This window comes from Stegodyphus dumicola, chromosome 5, assembly GCF_044657685.1.
Source record: "Stegodyphus dumicola isolate Sdum_Otavi_A_Nest chromosome 5, ASM4465768v1".
Classification (NCBI taxonomy): domain Eukaryota; kingdom Metazoa; phylum Arthropoda; class Arachnida; order Araneae; family Eresidae; genus Stegodyphus; species Stegodyphus dumicola.
Window position 1 is genome coordinate 45067539 of NC_140772.1, and position 16094 is coordinate 45083632.

A 16094-nucleotide genomic window follows, 5' to 3' on the forward strand; every position below is an offset into this window, starting at 1 on the left:
TTTACTGCAAGCGAATTTTTCGCAAAGAGGAGTCAATAATTAAATAATGTGATTTTTAAAACTTAGCGTGATTAAAACATCACTTTCAAACACCTATTTAGAGCAGTTTTTTTAATATTTACAATTTTATGTTATGTTTCAAGTTTATATTACGTTTTCTCTCATTTCAAGAGAGAATTTGTAAATAGCTATTAAATCCCATCTTATTTAAGTAAGCATTATTCTGATTATTTGTAATTAAAATGTAAGTTAATATTAAAAAATCTGATGTGTACACCACATGACTTCCTTTTACGGAATATTAAATTATGCGCATTTTTTCTTGCATTTTATTTAAACTTATTAGATTGAATTAAACCTACTTCGCCGACAGCGCATAAACCGCAATAGAATAAATGCATTCTTTAAAATTAACTTTGTTTACCATAGCGACACTCTGGCACTAGGTTTACTTAACAGTATTATATTTCATTCATATTATAACTCAGAATGCACAAAATGTATATCATTTAAAGAATTATCTAATCGTTGCCACATGTTCTATTTAAATACTATAATAAAGCTAGAACCATGTATAAAAGAAATTAAGCAAATAAAACAAAAAAGAAACAGTTTTTGACAGACGATTGAGTATTTCTCATTTAATTAATTCAGTTCTTACTTCGCGAGAAGGCAAAAATACAGAAAAATATCTATATTAAAAATTACGAAGTAAATCTCAAACGCTTATTTCCTCGAAAAAATTCCAGAAAGAATTAAGCATGATTTAATTGGCAATAATAAATGAATGCGTTATCTTTGTTGTTGCGAAGCTAAGTTTCTCTAGATTGGCAACAAATCCACTAGTCTCCTGTTTCAAATGTAAACATCAATGGCCGCCATTAAAACAGGCTTAGCGGCAATTAAACAACTTTAAAATTGCTGATAATTCTAAAAATATTGCACACAGATTTACTAAAGGCATAAAATCCTTAACCGGAAGATTAAAAACAATATAATTCAATCATTTTTAAAGAAAAAAATGTACAATTTACAAACATATAAAAGTAAAGAAACTGAGATCACTGAGCCGGGTAACAGAGTGGATATATATATATATATTTATATTTATATACGTTTGGTGCGGCCGATTGCAACCAAAATACGAGGTGCACATCTACATGTTATAGCAGTCCTATATACAAAATTTCAACGTTCTGAGGCTACTCGTTTTTGAGTTATGCGAGATACGTACGTACGCACGAACGTACGTACACTGCTCAAAAAAAAAAAAAAATGGGACAGTGCTATATCTCCCGTTCTACTGGGCCGATTGACAAAATTCAAACTGCGTTTTTCATGTCCCGAAAGTGCGACTTAGGATATATATTAGATTTATATATAGCACTATTCTAACATAGGTATTTTGACACAAAACCGGACTTTTTCTGAAATAACATACCAATTTTTTTCCATATTTCGATTCTACGGCTCAAATTATGCCAGAATAATAAGTTTTGTAAAAATCGTACGAGTAGTTTTTAAAATATTAGCTCTCAAAATTTTAGCTCCTCAATGTTAATTGAATTCGGCAAATATTTATTAATATCTCTTTTTTTACTAAATTTTTTTTATTTTTTCTCTCACATTTCGAAATTTAGGTTCATTCCAAATAAAATTTACCCATTTTTTGTGTTTCATTTTTTAAATTTCTATTTTTAAATAAATTTTATAAATTTTTCGAAAAAAATTTTGAATTATAACCTATAAAATTTTTACCATCATCATAAAGTATTTTTAAGCATATCTGCAAAAAATTAGACTTTTTTATTCAAAATTTTCTAAGATATACACGAATTTACATATTTTCGCGTTTTGAAATTTGGCATCTTTTTTTTGAGCGATAATAACGCCAAATGTGGTCTATGGATTTTTGTTACACTGAATTGCCACAGCTATTTTTAACCTTAAATTTCAAGTAAAATTTTACGGAGAATTAATTATATGAAATTTTTCCCACAATAAGACGTAATAAGTATTTATTAATACTATATGAAAATCTATTTTTTTAAATTATAGATGATATTATTCAAATTTTTAACATTTTTTTTTAAATTTCTCTCTTTCATCCTTTTTTTTAAAAAAAATAAGAGTACGTTTTTCTAAGAGTAAATTTTTACCTTCGGCGTTATATCGTCTGCTACTTTACTTCGTTTAAATCGAATTGTCTGAAACTGAGAATTTTCGTTTAATGTGTATTTGAATTTAATGAAAATATTTTATGACATTAACTGCATAATTTATTTCTAAACAAACTGTTGCTTTTGAAGTGGCTGAAAGAGCGGCAGATACTATCATCCATATTTTTAAAGCATAGTATATTTTTATAGAAATATAAGATTTTGAATAATCATTTTTATAAAAGTCAAATTATGATATAAACATACAACCCTGTAGAGACTGAATTAATGATGTATATATAGCACTATTCTAACATAACTATTCTAAGTTCAATGGTTATGTAGAAATGATCTTCAGCTACTTAATGGCTGGATAAGTCAGCAGATTCTGTGGACAAGCAAGAATAATTATATAAACGACACCCAACATTCTGTATTTTTGTATTTAATGTCAATTTAATCTGTAAAAATGTATTTTTGTGCGTAGCTTATTTTCATTATATCCTTAAAATTCTAATTTAGAATGTAATTGTCAAGAACTGAATCCTAATCATCAGTAATATAATAAGTAATTATTACGGTTATTAATAAATCCTTCTTATAAAGTAATTGCAAATATTTCAAAAACTTTCTGTCTGAATGCAAATATTTTTCTATGCAAAATTTTTAATTTATATTAATCAAGATTGCACACGATATTATTTATTTGCACTTCAATTTTTACCGTCAGCTCTAGTAGAAGTTACAAATCAATTATATTTAATTAAGGATTGGATTGGATTATTTAATTATGGCAAAGCACACGAGGGCTATCTGCCTAAAGGGAGGGATGCCTTCGTGGAGGACTTTCTAAGGTAAACTGGCTCGTATACACGTTACACATGGGGAAAACCACTAAAACGCCCATGCAGCCAGCCCGTTCGCGGGATTCGAACTTCCGACCGAACTACCAGTGCTCAGCGTCTTTACCGCTCGGCCGCTAGTGGGCTATTTAATTAAGGAATGACCATCTAAATTTAGAAACAGCGTACCGTAACAGCAATTCAATTATTTGCGCCGTATCTTTCATGTTACTCCTGATTGGCAAGCTACATGATTTTTAATGAGTATTCGGGTTTTGCTAGTAACTTCATTTGGAAATCGCGCTTAAACTAGTTTATTTGGTTATTTGAACATAGAAAGAATGTAGGAGCTATTTGGTTAAGATGCTTTCATAGAGAACCTTTGTAAAGAGAACCTAGAAAACTACGAAAACCAACCATGCAAAACCCTGGGTTAGACTTCGCAACAAACAGTTAGTATTTAACAATCTTCAAATGCTAGGCAACTGGTGAGGCTCCAATTAAATCTCCAATTTAATATTTTATTTGTAAATATTTAAAATATTGTTGTATACTTAGACATAAAAAGCAGAACTACCAAGCCGTAGTGCAAATGAATATTCATTTTCTTTTGCAATAATTGTATTCACTTAATATTCTTGGAATATGAGCTAAAGATGGAACGTTCTCGAAAGATTAAAGAAGTGTTTAAATCCAGTGATATAAGGTTTGTCTTAGAAGCTCAGGATCAAAACGATTCTGCAATTGCCCCATTAGTTGACTTGTAAATGGTTGTGAATTAAGCAGATGACTTTTAATCTTACGTTTTCAGTCAGACAACGTATTCCAAATGTTTTGTATTGCATGATAATGCATCTTTTCATTATTCAATAACCAGTCGGAGAACCGCTTGTGTTCCGAAAATAAGTATGTGTACTCAATCGTCCTGCATGTTTTTCAAATTTGTCTTCTTGTGATTTTTTTTCTTTCCCAAAAACTAAAGTTGCCTCTCAAAGGAAAGTTTTTTGATATTGAAGAGACAAAAGGAGTATGACATCTACTTTTAGAGGCATATCAAAAACAGATCTCTACAAGCCTTCTCTTCCATTACATGTTGTGTAGTCAGATTAAAAGATAATGGCGTAAATTCTATAATCTATTTTTATTACACTCTGATTACTTTACTAACATACAGTGAATATATACTAAATCTTTTACATCAGCTTAAGTAATTCGGAATTTTTGACGGAATTGTTGTTGGAACTAGGACTTAGAAGATAGGTCATATTAAATATTTCGATAATCTAATAAATTGAAGGTCGAAGTTTCAATATTTTATTTTCGGAGGGAGGGGAATTTTTTTCAGTTTTGTTCCATTATCCTAAGTATATTTGCTTCGATTCTTTATTTTTTCTATAAAAGCGGAAATCTTACGCATGGTATACATATAACGCATAGCTTCAAATTAAAATTTAATAATATACAGGGTGTTTATAATTAAAGTTCCACATTGAAACGGTCATAAAACAAAAACTACTGGATCAAATGTTATCAAACCTGGTAATCGTGTAAAAGAGATCATAGGAATTTATTTTCCGCGAAAAAAGGGAAGTTCCAAAACTCACCACCAGGGAGAAAATGGCGCTGTATGCAATATTTTTAAACGAGATATGGGTCGGAATCTAACTTAACCTTTTGTTACACGGGTTTAATATGTTGCATACCCTTAAGAAATTTTGAAGTAAGAAAATTACCATTTAAAGGCGTTAAATTCGATAAAAGTCGAGTGCGCCATCCATGTAAGTGAGAAATTCGTCCGTGAAAACCACGAATTAGCGATTAGAAAATGTGTGATCGCAAATCACTCGCACAAGTGCGTACAATCTGGAAATCGTTTTCTTAGAGATCGCTAATTTGTCATTTTTGAAGCCTGAATTCGGCCCTAAAACATGAAGATACTGATTCAAAACGCTTGCCAAAAAAATCCCTCATGTTATCTATCTAGTTCCATTGCATTCTCCTACTGCATTCGATTGCATAGCAGTCATTCCACACCGTTTGGTGTGGAATGACAGCTAGTTTTATAACTGAACCATTTTTCTCTGAAGAACAGTCGACAGCTGGACTACTGTGATTGCAGCTCATTTAGAGTCAATGTTAAAATGTTTCGTGATACATGAACTGCAGTAACGTGGCATTTTAGATCTACGATTTTTATGCACGGCTGGGCCCCACCTCACGTGTGTCGCACAATTACTTAGGCAACATTTCACGAATGAACGTCTTATACGCCAACACTTCCCCTCTTCCCACCAGACCTCAACCTCTGTGACTTTTAGCTATGGGGTTTTCTCAAAAGCACTGTTTATGGTGATAATCTAAACAATTTGGCAGAAATGAAAAATGTTAAACACTGACATGTCCGTAACATTCCTCCCGATATGCTAAGAGCTGCTGTTGAGAATGCAGTAACAGGATTTAACTTGCTTTCGGAAAATGCTAGACGCTACATTGAACATGCTTTGTAACACGTTTCGGAAAATATTAAACACATTTTAAACAGATGTTTTCGTGTCTTATTTCATTTAAGAATCTTGTATACAGCGTCATTTTTCCCCTGGTGATGAGTTTTTTTAACTATTTTTTTTCCTCGCTGAAAATAAATTCTCATAACCTCCTTTACACGATTCCCAAGTTTGATGACATTTGGTACGGTAGTTTTCCTTTTATGACCATTTCAAATTGGAACTTTAATTATAACCACCATGTAAATTAAACTTTAAAAATTTTACAGTTTGGTTCAAGTCCCAGCTTTAAAAATATATATATAAATATAATCTTTTATATTAATCCTTTTAGAAAGAATGTTTTAAGAAGCTAATTTTTCTCTCGCGTTATAGATTGTATAAAAAACATGATCTTTAATATGATTTAGATTGTTTCAGCCGATATAAGAATCGGGTTACTCGGTGGTACAGAATTAACCCTGCTGGACTGTTTTATTTCTTTGTCATTTAGCAAAAATCTTTTAATTAAAATATTTATCCTTTGGACTTCGCTTTTTTTTATTTATAGTTAAAATGACTAGAAAATGAAAAGCTGTCTTCAGCTGAAACGCAATTCATGTAATTGATATTTTAAAAAATTGACAAGAAAGCAAAATATATGGAAATCTAGCAATCGAAAAATCTTAATTTTCTTGTGTGTGCACTGAAAATAACTGTAGAAGGAAAGAAGAAAATTAGGGAGAAAAGTAAGTAAAAATTTGAAGGGAAATTTGGCTCTCAGACATACCAAGATGTTTCAAAAAGTTGGACGCTTTTGAAGATACTTTCAGGATACTTCAATGAATTTAGGTGTTCAAAGAAAAAACACTTGGACGTGTACACCAGCAAATACCATTAATTGAGCTTGTGGTTAACAGAAAAGACAATATGGTTTAGACTATATGGTTGTATAAATTTAAATTACGTTATAGAACATCATATCGTATCATAAATGGAGAATCCCATGATTTTCTCATTCGAATTATTTGAAGATTCAGGAGTTTATCCAGTGATGTATGTGGATGTCACCTAAAGATGTTTTTTTTTTTTTTCCTCCTGATGAAACAGCGGCCGAGCGATAAAGTCACTGAACGCAGGTAGTTCTGTCCGAGGTCCGAATCCCGCGAACGGGATGGCTGCTTGGGCACTTTCGTGGTTTTTCCCATGTGCAACGTGTATGCCAGCCAGTTCCCCTTAGAAAGTCCTCCACGAAGGCATCCCTCCCCTTAGGCAGATAGCCCTAGTGTGCTTTGTCATAATTAAATAAACCAAAACCTCTTGATGAAACCAGTCTTTCCTTTCATCTCATACCTTCAAAATGATTAGCCTCTAAAGACTGATAAAAGCTCTGACCAAATATTGATGAAATGGATTGAATTGAATTATTAAGTTACGTCAAAGCAGGGCTATCTGCCTAAAAGGAAGGATGCTTTTGTGAAGAACTTTCTAAGGGAAATCAGCTGGCATACACGGTACACATGAGAATATCCACGAAAACGCCCATGCAACCAGCCTGTTTACCGGGATTCGAACACCGGAGTGAACTATCAGTGTTCAGCGACTTTACCGCTCGGCCGTTTGTGGGCCTTTATGAAATGGAAGGCGATAACTTTATTTAAAATGATTGCCAGAAATATCAAGATATTTCGAAAATTGGATATTTTTTAATATACTTGCGGAATGCCTAAAGAAAAAGAGCAAGAATAAAGTAGAATGAAGAAAAAGAGCAAGAATAAAATAGAATGCCTGAAGAAAAAGAGAAGAAAAAATACATTTTACGGTAAAATTTAGCATTTGTATTTTTTTTTTAAATTTAAAACTTTTTAATCTTATGATATTTGATTTTTACGATTTCAAAAATAAAATATTTGACTAAAATATGAATAACATTTAAGAAGCCAAATGTAGGATAAAATTGTGTAAAGCAATTCGCACAATGATAAAACTGCTTAAAGCAGTGTATGCAAGTCATCCTAAGTTAAAATGTCGCAATCCTAAGTTAAATGTCTCTCTTATTTATATATATCTTTTTTGAACGAAACATTGAAAGGCGTGTTAACTGTGCTTTACTGTATTTTCTCTTTTAATATATGCAGTTTTCAAACGCACCGTAGTCTGGGTTACAAAGTATTCCTCCGAAAGAAACGCAGTTCAAATAAATAAAATCAAATTCTGGAAAATTTATATTAATAAATATATATAAAATGCTCAATTCGAAGGAATAAATAGAAAATTTTAAAACAATTATCTGAAGAGACAATGCAACACAAACAATTAAAATAAAAGTTAAGAATTTAAAAATTACCTAAAATAATAACTATGACAAAAAATATATATAAAGAAAACTATTTGAAAAAAAATAAATGCTGCACCTTTATTTACGCAGTTCGAATAGGTAAGTAGAAATTTTTAAAATAGTTGTTCGAAAAAAAAAAAACCATGCAACTTAAACAATTAAAATGAAATTCGAAAAAGAAAAAATTACTTAAAATAATAAGTTATAATTAAAAATATAATATAAAGAATATTATTTGGAAAAAAGGAACGATAGTGACTTTTTTCCGCTCACAGGAAAGGAAACTAGGTTGCCATATATTAAGAAGTTCGCCAAGTGAACTATTCTTGGCGCAAACTGACAAAAAAGTGCCAACATAAATTTTTGAATTTCTCCGTAAATTTTGCTCCAAATTTTACAAAATTTCATATTTAGGTGTAATTTGAGTAGTAGAATCGAAATATGTAAAAAAATTGGTATGTTATTTCAGAAAAAGTCCGATTTTGTGTCAAAATACCTATGTTAGAATAGTGCTATATAAAAAACTAATATATATCCTAAGTCGCGCTTTCGAGACATGAAGAACGCAATTTGAATTTTGTCAATCGGCCCAGTAGATCGGGAGATATAGGACTGTCCCATTTTTTTTTTTTTTTTTTTTTTTTTTTTTTTTTTTTTTTTTTGAGCAGTGTACATACGTTCGTACAGACGCCACGAAAAATTCTCTTCAGAATTAATTTTAAACAGTTTTATAATTTTTTTGAAGGAAAAGAGTATTTTATTCTGTCCTTACGTACAGATACCACGCAAAAACATCGTTAAATTGCATTCGATAGCGGTCAAAATGGATATTTTCGTTGAAATATGCTGCCTGAAACGTTTCGCGATTACAATACTTCCTTTTTACTTCGTACAAGGAAGTAAAAAAACACTTATAAAAAGGCATTTGTAATTCATAAGCGCTTTTGTAATATCTACCGATGCTAATTTTAAAAATGATAACAGAAATAGTCCTTTTATTTGTCCAAACTTCAAAATTTGAAACAGTAACTCTTTTGTTTTCATATTTTACAAGCTATTCTTCAAGCAATCGACAAAGTGTTTTGAGATATATTTATTATACTTTCGATTGTATTCAAATCAGGCTCCTGTTATTGTTGCCTTTTTTTACGACCAGCACGAAATCCAATTAATGATCAGGGAAGCTGTATTATATCATACAAAATCTTCAACAATACGATATCAAAATAATTCAACAGTGCTTATCTGTATTCGCTGCTCAGGCCGTTGGTTTGAATAAAGAGGCTTCATGAAATAATCCAAATCCATTAGCATTTCATTTTCTTTAGTAAAACAAAAATATTGAATTAACATAAAATTACAAATTACTAAATACATATTTACATAAAAGTATAAATGTGTGCTTATAGATGCTAGTTCATGATTTTAGTTTTTTTCAATTCTTTCTACTACAAGATTTATTGAGCATCTGAATTAAAGCTCACAGATTAGTGTTAGGATGTCTCCGCTTTTCGTGAGCAAAATTTCATTTGCACTCCCAATAACAAACAATACAATGCTTTAGAAATAGTATTTAAAAATCTACGAGTCTGTTCAGAGAAATGCAATTACTTATTATTAGCCCAAAGGGGCTTTATCCCTGAAGGACTATTGTCTTCGTTTTGCGATTTTGTGTCGGAACTCTATAAACAGCGTATCACTTTTCAAATCGTTGCCACCAAATACTATCGCCCTGCATTATATTTGAAAAAATTAAATAATGAAGAATCTGTATAAATGTATGTATATTTCTCGCACTGTGATAAAATACGATACCTAGAGCTATCCAATTTTGAATGACGTAATCCTACTGCGAATATGGGCATCTGAAAGCCCAAATTTAAAATTTGGAATTTGTTTTATTATCGATTTCATATTTTGTAAAACTTTAACAAATTTTTAATTAACAAACCGAACGATTTAAAAGCGAGCAATGGCAACACTCTCCCGGGGGGGGGGACCTTTTTATCTCCATCTCGCGGAACTGTGTATCGGAAATTCTAAAGATATGCTCATTTTAAAATTATTTTGCGACATTGCTGTTGAACTGAATTTGAAGTGCAAAGAACATGATATTTATTAAATAAAGGTAACACAGAAAACGTTAAAAAAAGCCCCTTTGGACGTAATTTAAAATCTGAAAACTTTCAAGTCTTTTTTATTAAATTAAATTATAGTATATTGTATTATATTATATCATATTGTTAAATGTTTTTTATTTGCGAAAAATACAGAAGTCCACGTCCTCAACTACATAACATGTGTGTGTGATTATGGCAAAGCCTCGGGGGCTATCTGCCTAAAGGGAGGGATGCCTTTCGTGGAGGACTTTCTAAGGGAAACTGGCTCGTATACACGTTACACATGGGGAAAACTACGAAAACGCCCACGCAGCCAGCCCATTCGCGGGATTCGAACCTCGGACCGAACTACCAGTGTTCAGCGACTTTACCGCTCGGCCGCTGGTGGGCCTCAACTACATAACAACTGCAACAAGTTAAACAGAATCATGTAAATTATCTCTCATTCAAAGCTTGTTAAAATTTGGAGTCAGCCATGGCGTAATATATACGTTCAACAACATTTATTCCAGATTGAAATCTGGAACTAATATGATAAGAAACAAAATAAATAAATCAGTTGGTAATCAATATAAACCAAAATATTTCTAAATTAATACTCATTTACTGATTATAAAACAAAGCCAGATTTTCTTATTGCGAAGCAATGTAATAATTAATACACAGAAACGTAAAAATACGATATGATATAATAATACATTCTGATGGAAAATTGGGGAAAAAAAAAGAAAAATCCTTCGAAAATGGAAAAGCGAATCAGCGTAATTGACCTTTATAACATTCCCCAAAATAATTTAAATGTCTTAAAATTCGTTACTTAATTTTATCAAACCTAATTATAAAAGTTAAATCTTTTGATATCATAAAATTTTTATTTTATATTTTTATCAAACAGCGCTACATGAAAAAAGGGAAAAGACAAAGAAAAAAGTATACAGTTGTTACTGTGAAAGAAATCTAGAGCAAATGTAAACATCCTCCAGTGAATTTTAACGTTCATATACACGCTTGGTGTATCTCGAAATAGTTGGTAAATATCGTTCAGGGGTTAAACTTCTTGCGATTTTATTTTTACATAACGAGTATAAAAATTACCCAAATATAAGTACACAAAACGGGAGACCGCATTAAAAGTTAGATTTCGTTATTTGTCCGGAATATTTTTTTTTTAACATGACATTGCCAATTTTCGTTGTTTCAAACACTTCTGTAATTTTGCTGCACTTCATTTAAACTTGTTTTTACGACTTATTCTAACTCAATTACCTGTGAATTATTCTAACGTAACTAATTTTTGCTGCACTTCATTTAAACTTGTTTCCACGAATTATTCTAACTTAATTAACCAGTCCCTCAAAGCAAATTAAAAAGGACATCAAAAATGGCAAATCTCTCACTTAACAGCAGCAAATCAGTTGGCCTTTCGCGTTTCATTGCCGTTTTGCTTGACAGATGTCGCTACATTTAGTTTTGCTTTGCTCCGTCCACTAGTTTTTACGTAAAATGACTGTCGTTCCCCCCCCCCCATCTTTGCAAAAGGTTTTGAGCTCCTGAAGAACAATAATTTGTATCTGATCGAAATAAATAAATTTCATCAGATTCTAAGCGAATCTAAAACTGCCCCCCCCCCTTTTTTTTTTTTCTGAATTTTAAATTTTTCATTGGCATGTTTTTCGTTCTCGAAGGGAATTTTTAGAATTCTAATTAAGAATTTGGAAGTATTTCTCAGAATTTGGAATTTCCGGAGGAGATCTTTGTTAACAAAAAGGAATTTAATTAAGATCACGTTAATTATAGTTTTTAGAGAAAACAACCCTCCATTTTAAGATTTTTCGTTGGCTTTTTTTAAGACCAAAGTCTGAAGAACTAACTTCTTGGCAGTTCTACTGACGTCACAAAGAGTCAATTTGTCGTTTTTGTTTTCTTCCTAGTTTTTTACGAATTAAGGCAATTTTCAAAAAGTTTCTTTAATAATCTGCCTATTTTTCCTTGGGGGCTGAGGGTTACACACGCATAATTTTGGGGTAAGTTTATATACTTTCTGCCTGGGATCTTTTGTTTTAGAGTTGAGATTTGTACTCAAATAGCCTCGGTTCTGGGGGCATAAAATACACGAATCTGGTTTCTACTGCTAGAAAGGGCAGCTTACTGTCCAGGAACGTAGTGGCTTCGGTTAACCGAGTGAGTAGCGTAGCTACCAATAACAGAGTTGCCTTTCCCTATTGTGGTCTCCGTGCGTCCGAAGCTTGACGAGCGCCCGGATTGCGGGTTCAGCATCGGGGGGAGGGGTTAAGAGAGAGTTCATTAAAAAAAAATTTGCATTCATAGATTGAGGCCTTGGGTTTATAGCAAGCTGAGTTGGTTAATGAATCTCTCTCTCGTTCCTTTGACTTTATCCCTTCCCTGCCTCCTGATATGGAGAATAGGGCATCAGTCACTGCAGGGCTTTTATTAACCGGAGCATGTATTAACCGCAGCATGTAGAGGCTTTTATTAACAGGAGCATGTGTATAAATTGATTGGTATCTTTGGGCTTGTAAATGTATTTGGTTCTCCAAACGCAAAATGCATTTGCTGTGAATACAAATATGATTTATATGGCAACGCTATAAATAATTAAAGTTCATTCGATTTCGGTAAACGATGAATGGCGAGAGTAGAAAAAGAATGTTCTTTCGATTTTTCGATTTGTATTTTAGATGCAGTTTGGAGGCTAGATATTAGATTTATCTGGACTACTTTTATTTGAAATTAAATTTGCTTGTGATATTACTAAAACATTCCTTTTAAAACTAGATTATGATCTATTCTAGTAAGTTACAAGTTATTATCTAACCACATCATATAGAATTGGATGCGATGAATCTTATTAGATTTAGATTAATTATTAGATTCGGATACAACCGCCATTTTGTACAGTCTACATTAATTGTATAAATATAAAATTTCTCCTGGTTATAAATAAAAAAATCGATAAAACAGTCATCCCTAAAATGATAACCGTTTTCCAATATTATTGTGGGAAATACTTAATAAAAATAAAATAAAATAAAATAAGAATAAAAATAAAAAAATAAAAAGCATATATTTTATACTACGCCCAAAGGGGCGTTTATTAACGTTTTGTGTGTCACCTTTATTTATTAAATATCATGTTCTTCGCAATTAAATCCTAAAATTCAATCCAACAGCAATATCACAAAATATTTAAAAGAGCATATCTGCAGAATTTTCGAGACACAGTCTCGAGTGTTAGAGATAAAAATGGTCTTTTTTCCCCCTCGATACAGTGTTTTCATTGCTCGCTTTGAAATCGTTGAGTGTCTTAATCACAAGTCTTATAAATGCTTTACAAAATATGAAATAGATAATAAAACGAATTCCAAATTTGGGCTTCCAGATGCCCATATTCGGGTGGAGACGTGTACGTTATTCAAAATTTGATGGCTCTAGGTACCGCTGTTTTATCACAGTGAGAGAAACATACATACATTTGAGCAGATTCTTCAATATTTAATTTCTTTAACTATAATACAGGGCTGTAATATTTGGTGGCAACAATTTAAAAAGTGATTCGCCGTTTGTAATGAATCAATGCAAATTGCCAAAACGAAGGCCAAAGCCAAAACGATGCCTTTCTGGGCAAACTGCCCCTTTGGGCTAAAAAAAAAAAAAAAAAAAAAAAAAAAAAAAAACTAAAATAAAAAAAATAATTTAGACAGAGGGAAAAATGCATATTGGAGAAGCCCTACTACACAGTGCATATTCTGATCAAGGAAAGACGGAGTGCGAGGAAATGATCTTTTGAGCAAATTTTCCTGCCACGTATGTGTTCCGTTTTCATCGGAAGCCTTTCTTGGAAGCTGATATCGTCGTCATAGCAACGAACCACAATAGAAAATGGGAATTTTCTTGATAGGTGCTATTTTGCTATCATTCGTGAGAGCAGAGTGGCGCAGTGGAAGCGTGCTGGGCCCATAACCCAGAGGTCCGTGGATCGAAACCACGCTCTGCTAGTAGATTTTTTAAGCCTCCTTGCACGGTCCTATAAGGACTCTACGGGATTATTTCTTCTAGGTATAAGTATATGTGTACGAAATAACACCGATATAAATAAATATGTCTAATATATATCATATCCTATTTTTTTCTTTTTCCTTCTACCGCAGCGGCCTCCGTGAAGAAACTGTCAGGCTCGTTTTCAGTATTAAGATAATTAGCTAATCAAGTCACACAATTCAAATTACGTTTTAGTTATTAGACTTATTCGTATGCTTTTATGATTTCTTCTTATATTTTTCAATAACGATTCAACTGATTAAAAAAGTATTGCGCGATGTTATTGTTGAAATCCGAAATTTTTAGTTATGTGTGCCTGTCAGTAAAATTGCATCTTGTCTTCTCATTATAAATTTAATCTAAATGTAGCGAAATTGTTTTCTAATATAAATAAGAAAAATTAATCTTTTTTGCAATATTTTAGCATTAAGTTACTAATATCTCACTTATCATTAAGGAACTTAATATTATCAAATAAATTATACCATTATTATTTCGCATTGTATTTGTCTTTGATGAATCTGCCGTACTTGGAAACAACAGCCATGAAAAAAAAAATCTGAATTTAAGAAACACTGTGTTTAAGATCATCAGACATTCTTATGCTGAGTATAAATAAAATAAGGAATAAAATATTAATTATAATAATAACTACAGTAATCGTAAATTAATAAATCATTAAAATAAATAAATAAGTTTAGGGCATAATTATTCTGTAGTAGAAAATCAGATATATTAACCAGGCATTTCTAAAGAGATATTTCATATATGTAATTGGTTAGTGGTAAATTACAGTTAGTGAATATTCATTTTAAATGCAAGCTTAGTGCGAATTAATTTTCGTTAAATATTACTTATTGTTATATTATAATTCGCATTTGTTTTATATTTAAAAAAAATCAGATGTAGACGCGGCATGACTTCATTGTAGGGCTTATTATATCACACACATTTTTTGCTGCCCTTCAGTTATTTTCTTGAATTATTTTAATTTAATTAGCCAATATCTCCAGGCAAGTTGAAAATGACATCAAAAATAGCAAATTTTGATATTAGATACACTGGTGTCAAATTTCTTGATTTTTTTTTTTTTTCATAACGTGCATAAAACTTTCCAAATACAAATATAGGAATCGGGACACCACATTTAAAGTTAGATTTCATTATCTGCCCAATTTTTTTTTTTCCTTTCCCCCCCCCTTTTTAATTTGACCTGACCAAAACATGAATATTTGCGCCATTTAAAACACTCATGATTTTTACTATACTTCATTTAAACTTGTTTCCCTGAATTATTATAATTTAATTAATCGATACCTCAATGCAAATTGAAAATGACATTAAAAATTGCAAATTTTGAGATTAAATATAACCGTCAATATCGTCATTTAAAACACTTCTGTAATTATGAGTACCTGACTACGACCAACCACTGAGAAAATAAAAGCCGGATAAGGACTTTTAAGACGGTTTTCTTTATATATATATATACACACACACCTCTGGTGCTGTGCTGCCGATTCCAACAACAATAACAAAAAAAAAAAAAAAAAAAAAAAAAAAAAAAAAGATAACACAACTAAAGATACGATAGCAGTCCGGTATACAATATTCCAACGTTCCACAACTAATAGTTTTAAAGTTACGCTAGATACATACATACATACGTACATACAGATGTTACACTAAAAATCCTTTTTGAATTCATTTTAAATTCTTTTTTGTCTGGACGTACAGATGGCACCCAAAAAACTCGTCCGAACGGGTTCGGGAACGGTGAAAATGGATTTTTCTTTTCAAATTATGACACCCACAATTTTTCGCTATTAAAATGCTTCCTTTTTTCCTCAGTACGAGGAAGTAAAAAAGTATCTGTCTTTCAACAAAATAATGAATTTGATTTTGTAGATCTTTCGAATACAAATGAGTTTTATGTAATTAAAGAATGGTAAATTCCTTGCGATATTAGTACATAAAAGGGCATTTTCTTGTGCAAGAGAGGAAGTTAATATTTCCATTCATTTGCTATGCAAACATGAAGCTTTTAATAATTTAAAAAATTGTAAATCCATTTAGGATTCAAGTACTGATAA

At 31.5% G+C, this 16094-nt stretch overlaps 1 non-coding gene across 1 annotated transcript; it reads left to right on the forward strand.

The window, feature by feature from the left end:
• Positions 1-13886: 13886 nt before the first annotated feature.
• On the forward strand, positions 13887-13958 carry TRNAM-CAU (transfer RNA methionine (anticodon CAU)). The gene has a single exon. It is a non-coding gene; the product is annotated as a tRNA-Met (tRNA).
• The last annotated feature ends 2136 nt before the right edge of the window (positions 13959-16094 follow it).